Here is a 21,449-nt window from a genome sequence, read left to right as displayed (position 1 = left end):
TGTAAAGAAGTTTCCACACCACATGTATGTAGAGAGTTTTAGACTGCAATCCAATACACACTTAGCTTGGAAAGGCCTCATTCAAAATAAATGTACTTCTGAGTTGACATGTACAGCAGGGGCAGCCAACATGGTGGCTGTTGGGAACAACTGAGCCAGAATGACCAATGGTCAAGGAAGATAGGAGTTGTAGTCCAATGACATCTGGAAGGTACTCTATCAGCTATCCCTGATGAACAGGATTGAACTGTCTACCTTGAAAATCTTTAACATGATTTGAAAACTCTTTATTTTTCAAAGTACACTAGAGTCCACAGAATCACGATATTCATTTATACACATATATGCACATGTATATACTTGTCATTGAGCAAAAATATATATTTTAAGAAATCCCTTAAAAGAAAATTAGGCACACAGATATTTCTGAAGGTGATGTCTGAATAACAGAACTTAAGGAAATATTCAAACAATGAGCTGTCACTAAAAATAATGCAGAGTAAAAGTGAACAAATTCTGCATTAGATAAGGGCATGCCTTTAATCTTTATTCTTCAGATACATATTTTAGTAACAGGATGACATACTACTGTGAGTGAAAGCTTTAGGAGGATATCTGAGATTTTGCCTTGCCTCTGCTTTCTGCTGCAGTCATATCTTTTATGGTATAATGGGGGCGGGGTTTAGAGCAGGCATGGATAGTCTGTGGTCCTCTTAATGCTGTTAGATTCCAGCTACCATCAGCCCCAGCCAGCATGGCCAAGAGTCAGGGATGATGGGAGTTGTAGTTCAACAGCATCAGGTTAGCCACTCCTAGGGTTGTGATATCTCCAAGAGAGGGTCATAAGAACAAAGACACCTTTTCAAACAGGAGTCTATGGTCACACCTGTACCATAAATTTAAGAAGGTAAAAAGAAGAAGAAGAAAGGAGTTGGTGGTGCTGTGGTCTAGACCACTGAGCCTCTTGGGCTTGCTGATCGGGTAATCAGTGGTTCAAATCCATGTGACAGTGTGAGCTCCTGTTGCTCTGTCACTGCTCCTGCCAACCTAGCAGTTCAAAAGCACACTAGTGCAAGTAGATAAATAGGTACCAATGCAGCGGAAAGGTAAACAGCATTTCCATGTGCTTTGGTTTCTGTCATGGTGCTCCATTGGGCCAGAAGCGGTTCAGTCATGCTGGCCACATGACTCGGAAAGCTGTCTGTGGACAAACATCGGCTCCCTTGGCCTGAATAATGAGCACTGCAACCCCATAATCGCCTTTGCCTGAACTTAACCATCCAGGGGTCCTTTACCTTTTACCTCTATTCATTTAAAACATTATTATACCACTTTGACAGACATGGCTTCCCCCAAATATTCATGGGAACTATACCTTGATAAGTAGTTTCCAGGATTTTCTTTTTTCTTTCTTGGTGCGTGGGAAATGATGAGTGTTAAAGTGGTATAAGAATGCTTTCAATGTATGGTGTGCCTGTGACCTGCATTTCTTCTTCATTCTACTTTTAACACCTACTTCGAGCTCAGTTCATACAGGCAAATAAGAGCACATTTGTTGCTTGACATACAGTCACACAGAAGCTGAGCTACTTGATAAGCTATCAATGATGTAGCTGCACTTTCAATCATGTTGTCACAAAGATGCAAACCCTCTTTTGTGATTCGTAAAGGCATGGAGAAAAGTGCGGGAACTATGCAGAAAAGCTCTTCCCATAAACAGGTTGCCATAATTAGCAGACGGCATTTCACAGAGCTGTGTTTCAACAGGCAATGATACAATACCTTGCATGCATGAAATGAATTGGTTGACCTCATTCTGAACTGTTAACGGAGCATTAAAGACTTTAAATGCATTTGTTGAACTGAAGTATCTATCCATGGGTCACGTGAACAGGGTCATTACATAATCACATTCTGTGGAGCAACGCCAGTCACAAGTAAGTTTATCAGAGGAGTTAAACCAAGGATGGATATTTTACTTTGATATATTAGACAAGAACAGTAGGGAATAGCCAGTACACTCAACCTAGTACAGGAATGTCCCTTGCATAATAATTTGTTCTCTGGTTTGCCTCCTCTCTCCATGTTCATGAAGAATTATAAAGCTTTCTTAGCTCAAGGAAATTAAGTTAACAAGTTTGGGAACAGATTGATCATGTGAACAAACCTTGAGAGTCCAGAACAGGCTATGGCTGTTGGCAACATCAACTGCTGCAATGACTTGCCTATCAAAATTTCATCATGCAAAAGTGATAGATGAGATTTGAAGGGTCACTGGGGGGCTTCCTTGATGCCTGGACAACTGCCCAATTGCTGGTGCTAATGATCGCTTTAATTCAAGGGGGCTGGGCAGGCCCTCATCACAGATTATCATGAATAGTTGCCGAGAATAAATATGTCAACATACAGCAAACAATGATATATGCTCCAGATAAAGCAACATCTTCACCAGGAAGGCTGAACCATCCAGTGATGACCATTGCTTAGAATGATGTCTAGGTAGCTGACCTAGAACAGTGAGGTTTGCCTTGCCCAATATACAGATATTTTGTTTTGTTTTGTATATATCTACCCTACTATTTCTCAGGTTACAATTATTCACCAGTAAAATCCCTAGCCAACAACAACATACCAAGTATTACCTGATGGTCCTGAGGACAGAGCCAAATTCCCCATTTGCTCAGCTATTGACTGCACTACTGCTAGACATCACAGTCCATTTAAATGCTCCAGTGGTGGACCTGAGGGAAGCCTTGGTTTCCCTGGTTTACTGCCAAAACTCTTTCCTTAAACTAGGCCACCATAGGCCAGTTTAAGTTTGAATTTTGGCGGGCGATTTCATCATCCCCTGCAGCTGGCCACAGTTATACACAAATGGCTAGGCATGAGGGATGAAGGTGCCACACTCCACACACACAAACACACACACTGGTTCCTGTGAGCTGCCACCCCATTCCTGGGAAGGGTCTTTATTAATATAATTTCTATTTTGTTAACTTTTAGGCATCAGAGTAAGTCAATTCTATTCCTGCAGGCTTTGAAATAGATATTTTATTACTTTTGTCAGTGCTGTTTTTATCATTCTCACTATTTCTTCACTATCATCCCTCCCCTGTATACACACCACTTTCTTACATTTTGGTTATATATTGGATTTTTAATGTATTGCTTTAATTGATTGTTTCAACTGACACCTTTGTTGCTGACTGCATTGACCATTTTATACTGAAAGGTAAGGTAAAGGTACCCCTGCCCGTACGGGCCAGTCTTGACAGACTCTAGGGTTGTGCGCTCATCTCACTTGAGAGGCCGGGAGCCAGCGCTGTCCGAAGACACTTCCGGGTCACGTGGCCAGCGTGACAAGCTGCATCTGGCGAGCCAGCGCAGCACATGGAACGCCATTTACCTTCCCGCTGGTAAGCGGTCCCTATTTATCTACTTGCACCCGGGGGTGGTTTTGAACTGCTAGGTTGGCAGGCACTGGGATCGAACGATGGGAGCGCACCCCGCCGTGGGGATTTGAACCGCTGACTATGCAATCAGCAAGTCCTATTCTACTGAAAGGTAGAATAGACTTTTTTAAAAAAAATAGATAGAAAAACCTTTCGAATTCCCAAAGCACAGAACCAGGAAATATGATCAGATTTGAGACTCACATTGTTACACTAGTCATGCACCATTTATACTCAGTAAGTTGAGAAAGTAGTAGGATTAACACCAGAGCAATTGGCGCCCCAGTGCAGGAAGAGGTTTATCCTAAGAGCATCTTTATGAAGATAGCTCATCTCCCTGGAATTCAGAATTCCTGAAGCAATAATAGATAAGGACACAGATATTGCTAATATTTTCGTGCATTTGAAGCTGCTGTTCTTCAGCAACGTGGCTCTTTTTGATGTACTTTTTTGAATATTAGTGTGAGAACTGCCATCTGGGCTAGAGAGATTATATAATGAAAAGTAAATGCAACTTAGAGGTAATATCTATATCAGAGATGGGGTTTGCACACATATTTTCAAATACAGTTACGGATCTTAATAGAATGCCTCTGTTCTCTGAAATGAAATGTCGTACTGCAAAAAAAAAATATATCATGACAAAAAGGTTTTGCCTGCCCTTAATCTGATTGAGTGCAAGCTCTTTTCAATAAGGTAATGGAAATGTAACATACCACAAGCTTACCTCTTGGGGGTGCTGAACTTGATATCGAATAATGAACTCATAAGGGAGGGCTGCTCTTTTATTAACTGATTACATTCCAAGTGATTTACTTTCCTACTGAAGAATAGGGAAAACTTCTACCAGATACCCTGGGAAGCACATGTGTCCCACTTATTTTGTAAAATGAGCCCATCCATGTACTTTATTGCCCATAAAACCGCATGCCAATAGGGATCATGACGCCATTCTGCTGAAATTTTGAATGGATTGAAGAAGTGAAGCAATCATGAGGATTATGGGATATCCTACCTTGTCAAGGAGTAGGTGTATATCATACATATATTTGCCAGGACTACATTAGAGATAGATTACCCTACTTTGGGATAAACAGGTGGAATAGGGAAAAGATTGAAAAACATGAGCAACATAGAATTATATGTGTGTGTAAGAGAGAAAGACAGAGATTAGAATCTGTAATTGCACTGAACTCCATGCAGTTGGAAAGGAAAGGAAAAAATAGCTTTCAAGCTTTCGAACCATGATTGCATTTCACCTTTTATGGGTTTAAATATAACATCAACCTATTGGATGGGACTGCTATAGAGTAGACATGTGTTGTTCCTATGGTGCCATACTTAATACATTCTTGTCTACATTTCTCTGTTGCTCAGAGAAAAGGTTTCTTGCTCTTTTCCTCTTAAATACAGCCTCACAATTACTCTGCAATTAAGAAAGTCAAAGGCTTCCTGCCTTATATTAAGTCAGACCTTTAGTTCATCTAATTCAATATGTATGTATGTATGTATTTGGAACAAAAACATTTATTTGTGAAACTACATGCAATTAAGAAACTGAGCTTCTGGAAAACCTTTAGTTCTTGCATGCCTTTTACTGCTCCCCACCCTCACCCCAGTAATCCTTGACTTATTCTCTGCTTCTTGAATGAATAACATTTTAAAAGGTGAAATTCTTTTAGATATCATGAACTGTGGCTATGGCTCTCTTTGATCTCCTTTTGTCTTGGCAAAAAGTATAACTGGGACAGTCCTTAATGCTTTTTTCATCTTTATTTTCCTTCCTTCCTTTTCTTTTTTGCAAGTTGGACACATTATGATTTTTTGGAACTTCCCCTGGAATCAGTGATGTAAACTAATCTGTTAAGAGTGTTTGTCTAAACCAGATTCTGCCTTAGGATAAGGAGTTGGATGAAAAAAAAAATTGGGAATACCTTTTACAAATTTCACATAGAAAAAATGTTTGTTTTTAAAGCAACAGTCACCCCAAATTTTGAGTGGCTGTAGAACAAAAAATAATAATTTATGCAGACATTATATAAGCTAAAAGTCTGAAGAGTAGTTCTCCCCCCTATCACTCTCAGGATAGCTATCACACTTTTGTGTCAAGCTAAAATCATTTTTGTCAGTCATAGGCTATGGTATCTTAGGCCTGTCATCATATGCTGTCTTTGCATGATAGATTGTGATTGCTGCAAACAGTTGTCTTGCATATGGTAATGAGACATAAAGAGACAGCCCAAACAAGATTGAGTTTAAATTTTAAATTCATTAAAGGTCCACTCAATCAAAACTCTCTTTTACAGAGCAGCAACTAGCCCCCACAAGACCAGAGGGCAATGAGTGACTATAGAAGCAACTGTTAGAGCCAGCAACAAAAAGCACCCCTTCCATCTTGCTCAATAGCACCCCGTGCTGCTCACTTGCTCATTCCAATTTTATTGTATTTTATTTTATTTTATGCTGCCCATCTGACTGGTTGCCTCAGCCACACTGGGTGGCTTCCAACAAAGTATTAAAACACAAAAACCTCAAACATTAAAAAGTCTCCCTTCAGACTGCCAGGGCTGCCTTCAGACAGCAGCAGAGGAAGCCGCTCGGGTGCCTGGGGTAGCATGCGCAGGGGTGAGCCGCCCATAGGGGCAGGGTGCACCGTGGGGCCTCTGGAGTCTGCCTGCCTCCTCCCACTCAGCCAAATTCCTGATCTATGATTTCAGTCATTGGATTTTTGTCTTTCACATGACGGTATAAGTTTTGGCTCCACAGAGTGGGAAGTGACGGAGACAGGATGTTTGTGTTACTGTGTTCCGGGACTATTGTCCTTTGTTCTTTTTCTCTTTGCTGTCTGATGCTAGAGAGAGAGGGAGCCATGTTGCAGTGCTCCGTGTGTGTTTATATGTAAATATAGTAGATTAACCTAAATGCTGAATTGCTGAGGTCTGTTACGAAGCTGCGCAAACTCTACAGATCCCTAAGTGTGCCAGGGTCGGTTGGCATTGGTCTCTGTGATGTTTGGGCTGAAGAAAGCTTTTGAAGCTCCTGAACGATCGACCAGGATGGAGAGAACATGCCAGTCGGGCATGTGTCTCTGCCAGGGTTCTACTTGAGTGTAGGCTGAACTCCTGACAGGTAGCAGGCAGACTGTTTGGGCAGAACGGAGCCTGCATACGCCCAAGCCACCAAGTCTCTCCCAGGAGAGACATGTGGCTCGGGCGCGCTGCAGGCCCCATGGTGAGTGCCGCCCGGCATTTTGTCACCCCCCTCAGTGGTGACCCCCAGGGTGGATTGCACCCACTGCACCTCCCTTCCTCCACCCCTGCCTTCAGAAGAAGTGAGATACATATTTTATCTCCTTGATATATGATGGGAGGGTGCTCCACAGGGTGGGTGTGACTACCAAGAAGGCCCTTTGCTTCGTTCCCTGTAACCTCACATCTAGCAGATAGACCTCAGTGTCTAGGCTGAACGATGTGGGGGAGACACTCCTTCAGGTATACAGGGCCAAAGCTGTTTGGGGCTTTAAAGGTCAGCACCAAAACTTCCAATTGCACTGTACTGGCCTCTGTAGAATGTTAGAATCCGTCCACTGTGGGTATGTTGAATGGCATGCTTATATGTCCACATATATGTCCCTCTTCTTTCCTGATTCAGAACTTGGGTCATTTGTAGACCTACAGAAAACTGCATGATGGTTTTTAAATGGCAAGTATGCTGGAATGACTATTGCTAATGTAGAAAGGAAAGGAAATTACCACCTGAAACACTGTACAAACTACAGTTGTGACTAGGATAGTTGGTGTGGGCTGCAACTGTTCTGGATGGCTTAAAGAGTATGATTAATTTGCCATTTAGCAGAGGTACTTTAATATAATTAGAGTTACAGATAACCCTTAGTCCAACTCTATTATCATGCTTTAAAACAGGGAACACAGATAATATATTGCCATCAATGGACGCTCAACTATTAGAAGCAAAGCTTGTCGGTAATAAATTTTGATAATATGTCTAAACTCTTACAGACATTTATTTCTGCAAAATGCATTTGTAAACATAATGTGGGCCATAATTAACCATTTTAATCATTCACCATCACTTCAAAAACTAGAACAACAAAAAGAAACACAATAGGGGCCCAATTTTAAGCTTCAATTCATATACATAGTTACGTGTGGAACCTATTAGTCATGGAAGTGAACTGAATTTTATCTCAACTTGCCCTTGCAAAAATATTCATAAACAGGGCATTGCTTATGGAGAGAAGTAGCTATTTCATATCCTATCACTTTATAAATGAAATATAATAATTTGTCACAAGAAATAACAAAAAAGGCATATTGATTTAACAAATACTGCCCGAGCATTTGCTTCCAGGCATATGAGGAAACTTATATCATAGTTGCTAGTGTATTGTGAGGTTTCTTAACAGTGTTGGTATTGAAAATCTTGACAATGACGCAAAATGTGCAGGGCTGCATTATGAGTTCAATGTACTGGACTTGAAACTGCCCCCCCCCATGCATTGGGGAGATGTGTAGTGAAGATGAAACAGACAGAAAAGTAGCAATAGGGTGGCTTTCAAGACGCAGATACTTATCTTGGCTTTACTGTACATATTGCACTTATGTAACCAACTCCATCAGACACATCCATAGTGGAAAGCTGTGTGATCTGCTGTTGATATTTTCATGACAAAGAGACTTTGCACTACGTATATCGTGTAGTGGCGATGAAGTCTGTGTAGGGCACATGTGCTGGCAAAAGCACTGAATTGGCCTCACTAAAATGTTTGCACTGCACCAGAATTACTGCTTCCTCGCCTTCTTTGTTCCAGGATGCAGCAGAAACTCAGCTGGAGGGAGATCAGGTAAGCAGCAGTGGTGGCACAGTCCCAATGCACCATCCAATACCATTATCATGATACAAGTGGACACATACCTAAGGGGTCTTACTCTAAATCTTTGTACTTCATTCAGGAGCTGGAAGGCCTGCGTGTTTAGACCAACCCATATAGTATAAGAGTGTGTACCAGCCACAATATTTGATTTGTATCTTGCCTTTGGGGAATAACTTCATCTGTTTCAAAGCTTTTGGAGAGAAGTGGGGCAATTTCAATGTAGAAGCTTAAAACTTGCTTATTTTACAACTGACTCCATTTCCAGGTCTTTCCCTCTTTTATGACAACAATTTTTTTCTGGCAGTAATTGTGCACATCCAGTCATCAAAAACAACAACAAACACCTACCAGTAACACCTTCCTCAATCATGAAATTCAAGTGGAAGGAAGCGAATGTGAGAAACACAAGTAAAACTCAACCCTGGGACAGCAAGGAACATAAATGAAATTGTGAAGTGTGTCAGAAAAATGTAAATGAAGCACATATGATTGAATTCAGCTAAGTATTGGTACGATTAATCTACAGTGAATACTTTGAGTAATGCAGGTTCAGTATGCTTCCCAACCCACCCCCCTCCTGTGCTGGAAATTGATATTAGATATCATTCTAACACACTATTGTAATTTTGAGACAAGCATGCAGTTTCCTGTAGGGCAGGAAGGCTTTCTCCCAACACATGCACAATTTGAGACTGCTGAATGGAATGGAAATTGGAATAGAATGGTTGATAGGTTCTGCTTATATCACGGACCTGTTGCATAGCTGTATTTGAGAATATATATATAGGCAGGCTCAGGGCATATTGGTTAATGGCCTTGGGGTTGCTTGCTTCCTTTTTCTGTCCCTGCAATGCATGACTTTGCTTGATTTCTCGAATTCACTGGGGTTATTTGATCAAACTGGCATATGCTGTACTATACTTGCTCTATGCTACTGAAAAATATTGGATGGGATTATTAGGTTTGATCTGGGGGCTGGTGCTTACATCAGCTAAATAGAAATCAACTAAGCCTGTCTATTTCCGGATTCTTCTAGGTCCATTTTTTTCTGTTCAGTAGGTCCACCACTGGTAAGCAGATGCATCAAGGGAGATGCATTACTGTGTGTGGTCTCTGAAGAATGAAGGAGGCATTGTAAATAGATGGCACTTTGTGCCATCACGTACAGTTAAGCACAGTTAATGCTGCTAACCCTTGAACTGGAAATTCACAAGCAGCCCCAAAAGCAACCGAGCTTGCTGGCTTTCTTGTTCAAAGTTCCTTCATGACACTGCCTGTATTTCCTGAGCCTATAGGCAATGACTGACTTGTTCCGGATTATTATTATTTTTTAAAAGTGTGATTAATAGCAGTGAAAGCTAACTGCAGCAACTTAGCAAGATGTGAGCTTCCTAGAAACAAACAGATTGGGCAGGGGAAGCAGAGAGGCGAGAACACTGTGACAACGCTACAAAATATTTTTTAAAGGGAGACAGTACAAGAGAGAGAGGAGAGGAGGGAGGGAATCGAAACAGGAGATCAAGAGCTCGGAGCTTGGAGGTAAATCAAAGCTTTATAATGCAGGATAAATGCTGAAGAGGTTTTCAGGGAGAGGGAAGTGTTGCTGCTGGAGCACATGATCTACTGTAGCCCTTTGCACTTTTATATTCAGATTATTGCTCGCAGCAAGTTCTGCTGGCTTCTGAGCTTTTCCTTTTGTCTCTGGGATGATTATAAAGACAGATATTCCCTCTAGGTGTTCTCTTGCTCTCTGCCTCACTGTTTCCCTCCTGCACTTGCTGCTGTTCTTCCTGCCTCTCTCATTATTTGCTGAGGCTTTCAAGTGCTCCACGACAGGATCCTCAGAACAAAAGGCCGTCATTACATTTATCCCTATTTATCCTCCTCCAATTTAGAATGAATGTGGGTCTCCTACTGATATCGGCAGCATGAAGATTCATCTTGGTTGTTGCCTTCACCCTTCCTTTGCTTCAGTCACTTTGAATGCTGCAGCAGTTTCATCCGTTAGATTCATCAGCAACCTAATCAACCAGTAACTATCTAGTATAAAATACAAATATGTTTCTGTTATGTTTCTGCCAACAAACCTAAGGCATGTTAGAGCTAGAAAAACACACGCAGGGAGACCTGTTGCTTATGACTTTCAAATCCCTCTCATGGATGCAATGGCAAATTAGGCATCTGTCTCTGAAGATAAGGATGGGGAGGAATTATACATGGGATCTTTGCTGGTGTTTGGTTTGTGGCTCCCTTTCATCTTGTACTGCTTTCAGAAGTCACACCTTGCATTGGCAGCTACCTGTACATTTAACTAATGTAAGTAACAAATTTCTTCTAGTTGCTACCAAATTTTGAGGTAAATTTGAAGAACCCTGGTCAAATTAAACATTTGTGGAAAGTAAAAAAGTGATTTTGATAAGGCTACTGAATTTTTTTTCAGGAGTATCTGCACGTTCCCGATAACTTTTTGGAGATAACACTTGAATGTGTGCAGAAATTACCGAACACTATACTGGGCAATCCAGGATGAAGCAGGCATTTCAATGCTCCTGCAAAAGGCTGAAAGCTGCTAATCATCAGTACTAATCAGTCACCCATTCTGGTTCTACAAAGCAAAGGTCAATAGATTACACACACACACACAGAGAGAGAGAGAGAGAGAGAGAGAGAGAGAGAGAGAGGGAATGTGTACAATATTAAAAGTGTAGACTAATAATGAACTAAATAAAACATTGGGGAAAGGGTTAAAAAAACAACTTATCACATGTGATTCCAATTTGCATGCAAGATGATTTGGACCAGAATGATAGCTTCCAATGAGAAATTCAGTAGTGGTTAAACATTCCTACTGCCCGCCCCACTCCCATGCAAGCTCTGTTCAAAAAGAATTGTTATCAATGCAGGAACTAGCCTGTGTTTATGACGTTTCCTAAAACTCAAAGCATGACACCCATTCTCTCATCAGTTCTTATCACTTGATTTGTTAGCTTCCCTTGACTTTCAGTAATAGAAGCATGGAGATGATGCTGTCCAAGAAGAACAGTGTCTCACAGTGTATCCAGTATGGAGCAGCTGGAAGAGGAGGAAAGGGCAGAGAGTGAAGAAAGAGCTGTGAGCCAGGGCGTAGGGCTCTTCCAAGCTTTTGGACCCTTGGGAAGCACAACAAAGCTGATGCCCTTGAAACTGGGTGTGGAGAGAGCAGCTGAATGGGTCACAGCTCTGGACAGCCTGAGGAAGTACCATCCACCTTCGGCCTGCCCGTAAAAAGGAAGTCTAGTGTGAGAGACTAGGATGCCCAATGTTTATAGGAACTCCTCTCATTGTGAGACTTTTATGGGTGAGCTAAAAATGCCACGGAACATTTCCTTTCTTCTTCTTTCCAAACCTCTAAATTGTTAGGTTTCTGTTATGCCACTGTGCAGTTCTTGGAGTCACAAGACTCTGTTGATATTCCAGAACGTTGGAAATCTCATGGGAGATGGGAGACGGATGCGGAAGTTGCTGGTTTCCTGTTTCTTTGTCCTGGTAGTTTTCTGTCTCTCACAGAGAGCAGACGCATATTCTTTTCTGTCTTGCGCAGTTAGAAATAAAGTAGCAATGTAGCACATACTTCTGGTTCCTGCTGCTGCTGTCTGGGTACTCTGCGCAATGGAGAGCATGTCTAAAGTCTCATTCAAAGGCTTAGGTCGTTAATCACCATCGGAGGAGAGCCTGGATGGGTTCTGAAGATACCGGAGGAGTAGCCATTACAGCTCGGTCATACAGGGCTCTGTGATAAATATCTTCCAGTCTGCCCCAGAGGAAGGAATGGAATTTCACTCGCACAAAACTGGATTTCACCTTGTATTTCCCTCCATTTTAAATGAAGTTTAAAATGAAATGATAGTTATATGATGAATGAATCTTTGAAATAAAGTCTACAAATTGCTAAAATCTAATACAGAACAGGAGTCAGAGAAGGCCCATAGCTCAATTGTCGAGAGCATGCTCTGCAATGCCAAATATCTCTACTTAGGGATGGATGGATGTGTCAATTTTGGTTTATATCCATTTCTTGTTTAACCAGTCTTAAATTCAGATTGTCCCATTTTTACATCAATTTGCGTAGTTTTTTTTTAATCTTGCATTGTTTTTACTTTGTTTCCCACAATATATGTTCTTTTTAATGCAGTTTTAAGGGTGGAGAAATGCATTACAAAATCTGAAGAAGTGAGAAGGAAAAGACAAAAAAAAATGAGTAAATCAGTGGAGCACAAAATCTGGAAGAATGATCTTTCCAATGTATTCTGATGTTCTCTTTCATTTCAGTCATGCCTTCTTGACATCACTATCCATATTTTTATTTTTACATGAACATGACCATTGTGATTAATCATTGTGATTAATCAAAAACTAGAATAGTTGTTTTATGATGCCATATGATTCCTACATTGATATATTCTCAGTCAATGTCTCCTCTATATTGTCATTTATCCTTGTGAGTTGCATTCTTTTATATCCTGCCTTCCAAAAGGGAAGGTTAAACCCAGACAGAAGCGGTATATTTCCATAGTTGGCACATACATCTACGAATAACACACTAAATTGTTGGCACACACAACTACAAAGGGCACACTAAATATAATATCACTATAATTCTTATGTAGTGTTTTTATGTTGCAGTTCAATATGATCAAACAAATTTTAGCATGACATGGTGGTGAGGAAAATGGATTTTTTAAAAATGCGAGACATTGGCAAAATATGACGTTAAGCAATTTCAAACCATCATTGACTGTAGTAAACACAATGTAGTATTTTTCTTTTTCTTTTTCACTGCAACAGACAGCTGACTAACGTTAAGCTCATGGTCTATTAAGACTCCTAGATCCTTTTTGCACCCCTTTCCTCAAAGGAGACGACTGATCTCATTGCAGTGTGCTTAACACATTTCCTGAACCCCTTGAAAAAGGGTCTGGTGTCTGGTTCAGAGTTAGAAGTGTTGCCCATGCTCATCGACTTTCATTCCAATATCTGAGGCTTTAAAGTAGGCATCACATTGCAATGTATTTCATACAGGCAGGCAGACATTTTATTTGTAAGCTGCCTTTTCATAGTCAAAACCATGTCAAAGCGGCTTATAACATGAAAAAAATTACATAATTACAAATATGATAAAAATAGTCATAAACATTCAGTAAAACACGTCAAAATGTATACAACTAAACTAACAATTTCCACATTAAATCATAATAAGATCTAAAAATAAAGATACAAAAAATAATATCAATAGCAGCAACAAAGCCTGCCAACAAAACCACTAAGCAACACCCCAAGCCCAAGAGTCTGTTCAACTCCCTCAGCTTTTGTAGCTGCAGTTAGCCCTGCCATCCAGGTCAGGTGGAAAATATATGCAAGGCAGGGATCAGGTCTTCTGGGACTTACAACCAATATTTCCCCCTTTCCTCCTTCCTTTGAAAAGATTAAGCAGTCACAAGGACTTGAAATTTGTTTGGTCACCCACATATTACAATGATCATTTGGGGTTGGCTTTTTTAAATGCTCAGTGAATATATCTGTTAAGCATACCTGAAATATAACATCAGAAATATATTGGGCAGACTACTTTTTTTGTTTGTTCTACTGCTGCCAAACTTATTTGATGGTCATATTGACTATTTCAAATTGTTCAAGAGTTGCCAAGGTTTTGTCATTCAAAGTATTGTTGTATGTAATGATATGACACAAACACCGCCCTCAGCTAACTAAGGTAAAAATAAAACTCTATAAATGAACTGAAAATCAGAACTCCATTCCCAGGAAGACCCCTCTAGGACTTTCTCTGTTAGCCTTTTATGGAGCACTGAAGACTTGGTTGATTAATTTGCCTTCGTCCTACCGGAGCGAATATTGCTTTTGAATATGGGTTTCAGTAGGCCTCCCCTTGATTCTGCTTTTGTTTCTATCTGCTCATGTTTTTTGCCCTATCACTTGTTTTAATTTGGAATTTCTCTCTTTGTGTAATTATTTGCATATTGCTTCTATTTTTCTTAATCAACTTCAAGACCAGTACCTGGAAAGGCAGGATATACATTTAATAAGAAAGTGAGGTACATGATTTGTCAAAGGGGCATGATATTAGACACTTTGACTTCTTTTCCACAGTGGCCCTCCAGTGAAAATACTACATTGTAAATGAACTGGACTATTTTTCACAAGTAGAAAACATTAGTGCATGAATAATGGAAACAGGAAATAAAGTAACCACAATTCCATTCCAGATTCACAACCATGTTTATCTTCTGTTGCAAAAACAGCTAAGTCTCTTGTGATACCTTAGAAAGGGACAAACTTCTGTTGGAGTGAGATTTTTTGAGTAAGAGATTACTCCATTAGATTCAGTTCCCAATGAAATACATCATTTGCAGATTTTTGTAAAAAGGTGATTTAGCATCATCATTTTCTTAAGATGTTCTTCAAAGAGTGTTGTTCCGTTACCACAATTATATATGACAGTTTTATTAAATTATATATTTATCGAAAAGATATATTCCATAATTGAGCATGAACTTTTAAATATTTATGGCACAGCACTAGTTCAATGGGGATATATAAGGACAGAGTTGATCTCTCTATATATTCCAAGAATGTTACCAGTTTGAAATTAAATGCTGCCTTTAAAAAAGTCAAACCAATGCTCCATCTAGTACACTAAAAAAAAGCCCACAGGTTATGCACATTTAACTTGTGAATGTTCAGTTTTACACGTGTGGCAAAAATAAAATAAAAATTAAAAGGGGATGGAAAGTAACGCCCTCCCATCAGATGTCAAAGAGATAAACAACTACCTGACATTCAGAAGACACCTTAAGGCAGCCCTGTTCAGGGAAGTTTTAATGTGTGACATCTTAGTGTATTTTTGGTTTTTGTGGAAGCTGTCCAGAGTGGCTTGGAAAACTCAGCCAGATGGGCGGGGTACAAATAATAAATTATTATTATTAAGGAAGTGCGGTTTTAAGAAAAATGATGTTGGCAATCCCACCTGCCATTGAACCCAATTGTGCTTTAGGCACAATCCGTGGAACAAAACCCTCACGTAAGTTACAGGCTTATTGTACCAGTTAATTCTTGAAGGTCTTGTGAGGAAATCTTTCTCCACCTGCTACTTTATATCCTTTAGTTGGAGATGTCAGGGAGTGAACCCAGAGCAAATATATATGTGCATTAAAAAGCACATACATATCTATATGATCCCACTGAAAGTTGAAAACAAAAATAAAACCATAACAAAGATGTAATGGGACTATTTTCTGATGGTTGCCACACACACACACACACACACTAAAAAAACCCTCTTACATATTCCATTCTTCAGGTTTAGTTTTTGTTGTAATTAGATTGGTTGTAGGTAGGTAGCTGGCCAACTTTGCCTAACACGTTTATTGACTGTTGCCTGGAATTTTTCAAAAAGTCAGCAATCCAAGGATGCACAAATTGACTGGACTTATCACAAAATCATAGAACTGTAGAATTGGAAGAAACCATGGAGATCATCTAGTCCAATGCAGGAATCTTTCACTCAACATGGGGCTCAAATTCACGACTCTGAGATGCTCTACTGATTAAGCTATCCCTCAGCACTGGAATCATTTGTAAGAGTAATGAATGTTCAAACAATAACTTGTGTAAAAAATTGGTTTTTTCTTTTCTTTTTTAATACTCTCATTAGTCAAAACCATAGACTCACTGATGATTAAAATGAAGGTGGCATGACCCCATCAGAAAACATTCTATCTGCCATGAAATGTGTGGCATTCCCTTTGGGGTCAAGAAAATCTTTACACTAATGTAATATATCCAACATCTTCCCTAAATGCTAAAAACACTAAGGGCCATAAGAATATAATTTACCCGTATTCTGAACTCTACTCAACAGTTAAACCTCTGACCTATCTATGACAAAGACTATTCTAGTGGCAGTAACAGATGCCATTTTGTGGCTGTGGAGAAGAGGTCAAATCTATAAGCTACTTAAGTCCATCTCTATATATTGATTCTTTCAGGGCATACCCTACGTCCCATATATAGAACGTCCCCAGATTGGGCAATGTGTCACTTAAAAAGTGTTCTCTGAAACAGGAGTTAGACGGTTGCAAAAAGAATCATTCTCCATCCCTCACAGGCCACACACAGAAAGAGTTCAGAAGTAATCCATATGATCTCTGTTCCCACTGAAAGGTTCAGAAAAGGGCAACCGCAATGATTAAGGGGATACAGCAACTCCCAATGAGGAAAGGTTATGACATTTGGGGCTTTTTAGTTTAGAGAAAAGGCAAATAAGAGGAGACATGATAGAGAAGTATAAAATTATGCATGGTGTGGAGGAAGTGGGCAGAGAAAAGTTTAGTTCCTCTTATAACACTAGAACTCAGGGGCATTCAATGAAGTTAATGTTGGAAGACTTAGAACAGACAAAAGAAAGGACTTCATACTGCACTTAGTTAAAGTGTCAAAATAAATAAATTAATTTAAAAAATTGTTCAGTAGCACCTTAGAGAACACCTACGTTTGTTCTGGGTATAAGCTTTTGTGTGCATGCACACTTCTTCAGATTACAGTGGTACCTCGGGTTACATACGCTTCAGGTTACATACGCTTCAGGTTACAGACTCTGCTAACCCAGAAATAGTACCTCGGGTTAAGAACTTTGCTTCAGGATGAGAACAGAAATCGGGTGGCGGCGGCGCAGTGACAGCAGGAGGCCCCATTAGCTAAAGTGGTGCTTCAGGTTAAGAACAGTTTCAGCTTAAGAATGGACCTCCGGAACGAATTAAGTACGTAACCAGAGGTACCACTGTAGTTAAACTGTGGAACTCTCTCTGACAGGAGGCAGTGATGGCCACCAAATTGGATGGCTTCCAAAGAGGATTAGACAAATTCATGGCAATGAGGTGCTATCCATAGCGACTAGGCACAATGCCTTTGTTTTACGTCCACTTTCAGTCAATATACCTCTGAATTCCAGTTGCTGGGTTTTTTTAAAAAAGATTTTAATCACTTTTTCAATACAAACAACAACCACAAAAAACACATACATGAAAAACCACAATAATAACACAATTTAACATTTCAGATTTGAGTACTAATATACCTATGACTACACCTTTTTAACAATATTTCCCCACCTCTCTTCCCCCTATTTCCCTCCACTGTCCGCCTGATCGCTTAAATATTCCTTCCAGATTTCTTCATAGTTATCCATTCTTAATTTGCGTCAACGTGCAATTTGTTTGTATGAAGCTAGTCTGTCCATATTATCAATCCATGTGCTCAATGGAATCTTTTTGCGGCTCTTCCAATTCATCAAAACAAGTTTTTTTTGCTTCTAATATGGCAGTGTACATCCAATTTGTTTGACCCCTTGTAATCTCGTGGGGACACAGCTGTTGCGCCTGTGGGTTTCCCATAGAAGTCTGATTGGCCTCTATGAGAACTGGATGCTGGACTAGATGGGCCTTTGGCCTGATCCATCAGGCTCTTATCTTCTTCCTGGGAGCTGAGCCCTTTTGGCCCCCTGAATATTTTGGGGGTGGGGGCCACCTACCCCAATGTCCAAAAAGTGTTGAGGCAAAGCACAGAGCTGAATGCTGCTTCTCTTGCCGTGGAGGGGCTAGGAGGGTCAAAGCAGCCTCCTGCCAGTGGCGGTGCCAGGAGGAGGTGGAGGAGGGCAAACATCCTCAGTTCAAATAGGCCACAAATTTACTGATTAGAGAAAATAATAATAATAATAATAATAATAATAATAATAATAATAATAATAATAATTTATTATTTGTACCCCGCCCGTCTGGCTGGGTTTCCCCAGCCACTCTGGGCGGCTTCCAACTGAATATTCTCAACTTCTCTAAAGAGGGCAGCCTTCAGTTGTCTTTTAAAAGTAAAATAGTTGTTTATTGCCTTGACATCTGCTGGGAGGGCGTTCCACAGGGCAGGCGCCACTACCAAGAAGGCCCTCTGCCTGGTTCCCTGTAACCTTACTTCTCGCAATGAGGGAACCGCCAAAAGGCCCTCGGTGCTGGATTTCAGTATCCGGGCTGAACGATGGGGGTGGAGACGCTCCTTCAGGTATACAGGAACGAGGCCATTTAGGGCTTTAAAGGTCAGCACCAACACTTTGAATTGTGCTCGGAAACGTACTGGGAGCCAATGCAGATCTCTCAGAACCGGTGTTATGTGGTCCCGGCGGCCACTCCTACTCACCAGTCTAGCTGCCGCATTCTGGATTAATTACAGTTTCCGGGTCACCTTCAAAGGTAGCCCCACGTAGAGCGCATTGCAATAGTCCAAGCGGGAGATAACCAGAGCATGCACCACTCTGGTGAGACAGTCCGCGGGCAGGTAGGGTCTCAGCCTGCGTACCAGGTGGAGCTGGTAGATAGCTGCCCTGGACACAGAATTAACCTGTGCATCCATGGACAACTGTGAGTCCAATATGACTCCCAGGCTGCGCACCTGGTCCTTCAGGGGCACAGTTACCCCATTCAGGACCAGGGAATCCCCCACACCTGCCCGCCCCTTGTCCCCCCAAAACAGTACTTCTGTCTTGTCAGGATTCAGCCTCAATCTGTTAGCCGCCATCCATAAGAAGGCTTTGGTATACAGTGAGAGGGGAAAGTATTTGATCCCCTGCTAAATTTCTGGACTGGTTATTTCTTCATCAGAGGGCACACAGGCAAATTTAGCAGGGGATCAAATACTTTTCCTCCTCACTGTAGGCATTGGTTATATATCCTAAATCATCCAGCCTGACTGCTGGTTGCTTATTTTGCAGGGTTGATCCTGGGTTAAGGATCTTCTTATGATGTACATCAAATAGGAGCACTCCCTCCAACACCACCATTTTGGGAACCTTTAACGGGGTATCCCCAATTCCCAGAAGCAGGTGTGGGTGGACTCCCAACTCCCCCGCTTCCACCTAGACTAAGGATCTAACCCAATGCCTTATCTGCCAACAAGTTGTGACAATTGCTACGAGGTAGGCAAAACCCTCAGAGAGGACCAATTTGTCTGCAGGCAAATTCATCCTTGTCATCTTAGGTAGGGCCTTCTCTCTCACCTCCAGGCAGGACCATATGCTACATAGAGTGGGAGGTGGGGAATCCAGCTCCAACTGAGCTGATGAGTGCCCAGTGAGTGGACCTGAGTGAAGACTAGGGGCTGAAGTCTTCACTCACGTCTATCACTCAAGCCACACACTCTTGCTTGCACACGATCGGTCCATTCAAATGCAGTTTCATGAGATGGGGATGCTTGCTTCCCATCCATCTGTTTCAGGCACACAATACTCCCCACAGCCTTGTAGATTACACAACAGACATACAACCCAATTGGGCATCCCATTCCTTATGTTAAATCATCATATATGTAGGCCTAATCATGTAGACATTTTCATCTTAGTATCAGCAGTCCACATGGAAGGGATATGCTAGTATGAAATGATCCAGGTGATCCACACAATGCTGATGTCCTTTATATTACTGGTGTGCGATGGGAACCTTTTCTTAAGATTATTATTATTATTCTCTTGCTAATTATGCATTTATATGTGCATTTTATATCCAACTTCTTTTACTAATGTTTTCTTTTGAAAGGCTAAGATTTTGTTTTGTTCATTTTGCTGTGTGCATTCTGCACTTGACCTCCTTTGTAATGTTTTATTTTGAAATCTTTAAGATAATATGCTAGTCTCCTGTTAATTATGTTGCTTTGAATGCATACTTTATATCTGACTTTCTTCTGTGATGCTTTATTCTACATTGTTCTATTTTATGCTTTAATGGAAGTTGTAAATGACTTCAAGATTCCCCCCCCCCCTGCAAAATATAAAACAATATAGAAATGAAATGAAAAAATAATAATAGCAATCCCGTCTATGCCTGAAAAATATCAAAGTAAATAGATTTTAGATGTGGACATTAATAGTCCTCCACCTTCTGACTTTGTTCCAATATCAACATGTCCTATACAGAATCAGGGTGTATCACTGTATGCAGTTGTGACATTTTCATTGATATCAGTATTATCTGGATTCTACCCTTCTCTAATTCAGCAAATATAGATTAAAGTGAAGAAGATTTTGAAGTTCTGTTTGGGGACTTCTGGAAGTATTCTAACTTTGACTAATTGGGCAACTCTGCAGAGACACTTATTGATTAGAGTGTCTACTAGAAATTACATATCTGGAGAAGGAAAAGGCACTGGAAAGGATTCATGCACCTTACTAACTGACAAAAAAATTAGATGGTTCCTGTCTCAATCTGTTTGAGAAGGCATGCTACCCAACTGCACCCATTCCTTGGAAATGCTTAAGAGGAATATGGTGGTGGGCAGGTTCGCTGTGAGGTTTTCCATATCTCCTATGCATGTAGATGGAAGGAAATAATTATAACCACTGCCCAGCTCCTCCTCCTCCTCCTCCTTCTCCTTCCTTTCCTAATTTTATTATCTGTACCCCACCCATCTGACTGGGCTGCCCCACCCACTCTGGGAGGCTTCCAACATATATAAAACATAATAAAACATTACACATTAAAAAGCTTTCCTATACAGGGCTGCCTTCAGATGTTATCTGCCTTCAGATAAAGTTGTTAATCTCCTTGCTATCTGATGGGAGGGCATTCCACAGGGCAGGCGCCACTGCCAAGAAGGCCCTCTCCCTGGTTCCCTGTAGCTTCACTTCTCGCAGTGAGGGAACCGCCAGAAGGCCCTCGGTGCTGGATCTCAGTGTCCGGGCTGAACCATGGGGATAAAGAAGCTCCTTCAAGCATACAAGGCTGAGGGCCTCTCTGGCTTTGGATAGCAAAGGAACAACAGTCATCTTGATTTTGTTTACCCCAACACAAACTCATTTTATGAACATAAGGAAGGATTTTTGCAACAATCCCATTCAATATTTAAAAGGATTATAGGAAGCAGCCTGATACTGAGTAAGACCATTGGGTCCATCTATCCTGAATGGCAGTGGATTTCCAGGGTTTCAAAGAGGCGACTTTACGAATCTTGGAGATGGCAGGGATTGAACCTGGGAACTCCGCATTCAAGGCAGATGTTCTACCATAGAGCTA

The 21,449-nt window shown here is 40.8% G+C and overlaps 1 long non-coding RNA gene across 1 annotated transcript; it reads right to left on the bottom strand.

The window, feature by feature from the left end:
• Window positions 1-9,879: 9,879 nt before the first annotated feature.
• On the bottom strand, window positions 9,880-19,573 carry LOC310676544. Its single transcript, XR_014510603.1, has 2 exons — window positions 19,442-19,573; window positions 9,880-10,386 (listed from the first exon to the last, which is right to left on the bottom strand). It is a non-coding gene; the product is annotated as an uncharacterized lncRNA (long non-coding RNA).
• Between the last annotated feature and the right edge of the window lie 1,876 nt (window positions 19,574-21,449).

Source organism: Podarcis tiliguerta (assembly GCF_965153285.1).
Source record: "Podarcis tiliguerta genome assembly, chromosome: 4".
Lineage (NCBI taxonomy): Eukaryota > Metazoa > Chordata > Lepidosauria > Squamata > Lacertidae > Podarcis > Podarcis tiliguerta.
Note: the sequence above shows the minus strand (reverse complement) of the source record. Positions and strands in the feature narration are given on the sequence as shown.